The sequence below is a fragment of the Pygoscelis adeliae genome, unplaced genomic scaffold (genome assembly GCF_000699105.1).
Source record: "Pygoscelis adeliae isolate BGI_AS28 unplaced genomic scaffold, ASM69910v1 Scaffold4, whole genome shotgun sequence".
NCBI classification, from domain to species: domain Eukaryota; kingdom Metazoa; phylum Chordata; class Aves; order Sphenisciformes; family Spheniscidae; genus Pygoscelis; species Pygoscelis adeliae.
This window is the reverse complement of record NW_008824986.1, coordinates 8011012-8012893: the sequence shown is the minus strand read 5'-3', so window position 1 is coordinate 8012893 and position 1882 is coordinate 8011012.

Here is a 1882-nt window from a genome sequence, read left to right as displayed (position 1 = left end):
AAGCACACACTTGGACAGTGGTTCAGTTCATGAGAATTTGCAATTTAAGTATATGATGACTGAAAAAGACATAGATGCATTGTGAAACGTATCTTTTATCCAATCCATCTGCAGGCTGGTTAATTAAAGCCACCAACATTCTGCAAAAAAAGAGTGTAAAACACAATTAGCAAGTGAGCGCTTCCTTATGTTAATGCAATTTATAACCCACACTGTTCTCCAACCATTAAACATAAATGGATAAATAAATAAATAAATAATAAAAAGTGGGGCCTTTTACATTTGAAATAGCGAGTGTGCCAGTGTACATGCAGCCCACAGCCCAGCTCAGCGAGCACAGGCACCAGCTTGTGATCTAATCCTCCCTCTGGTAAAGCCATGGGCTGTCAACCCGAGGTGGTGGGATCTACAGGGGTGCAAAACACTTTTCCATGTAAAAGTGCAGATAATTACAAGAAACATGGAAAAAAATCAGATCAATAAGCTATTCACTGTTTTCCATGATGTTGAGATTTCTCTATGAATCACTAAGAAAAAAAAAACAAACAGTATTCCCATCAAACCTTCCTTTTTCAGGAAGCAACATCTGAAAAATATATAGGAGAAAACTGCATCATAGGATGCACAGAGTGCTAGCAGTGTTATCCCGTGCTGGAAAAATATTGGAGGGAACTTTTAAGTGCCCTACCTGATACAATAAAAATACCAATATAGTATGTCCTAAACTTTGTGTTCTTCATTTAACAAAAGACACTGTCACAGATAAATATCAGAACAGATTTGTTAATGCTGCACTATTGGCAGCTAAAAACAGATCACTGTAGACTGGAAGACTGAACAACTGCCAACTGGTAATAAATGGATGGCTCAGCCTAAGGATTTACTGCCAATGGGGGGAAAAAGGAGAGCTATGTGAGCAGAAATAAACTGAAAGAATTGAAGAAAACACAAAATTTCTTGCAGGCTTCCTTCAAAATACAAATTGGTTGGCAACAGCCAGGGGAAAGAAGGAGAAGCCCCTAATAATCTGAAGAAAGCCGCTGGGCTCCTCCTCTGCCCAGATCCCTGTGCTGCAGCAATACACATAGGCAAGTCTTCCCAGACAATAATAAAAATTAAAACAAATCTTTTTTTTCAGATAACATTTGTTTAAACTGTATGTGTCCAAGCAGAGACACATCTCTTCTGTCTTAATCATCACAGGCAGAGATGTTCAAACAAATATCTTGCACAGGTGTGCAAGAGGATGGGCTAACTCAGAGAGACACCAGCACATGCTGATCCTCCCCAGGTGTGGGCTTTGCACTCCTCTGTGCCCTTCAGGCCCTGCGGTGCAAGGCTTTAATTGGATTTAAGGACTTCTTCAACTATTCAAACGACTCACATTTTTTGTTGGCACTGAAAGAGTCCCTTGGGATGCACTGAGGTCCTCCCGTTGCGTGACAACATCTTTAAAAAGGGGGTTGAGAATTTATGTATAGAAATACTGCTGGTCTTTCCTTGGCTGGTCTTGCCATTTCATGGCTTATTACTTTTCCTTAATATAAAGATATGCATATATACCTGTTGAATATACATATAGACATATAATTATACACATATTAAGAAAATACCCATCAAGTGCTCACGGCCACAGAGCTACCCTGCCCAAGCTGCGTTTGCTGTGGGACGGATAGAATCATAGAATCATAGAATCATAGAATCATTAAGGTTGGAAAAGACCTCTAAGATCATCGAGTCCAACCGTCAACCCAACACCACCATGCCCACTAAACCATGTCCCTAAGCGCCTCATCTACACGTCTTTTAAATACCTCCAGGGATGGTGACTCAACCACTTCCCTGGGCAGCCTGTTCCAATGTTTAACCACTCTTTCAGTAA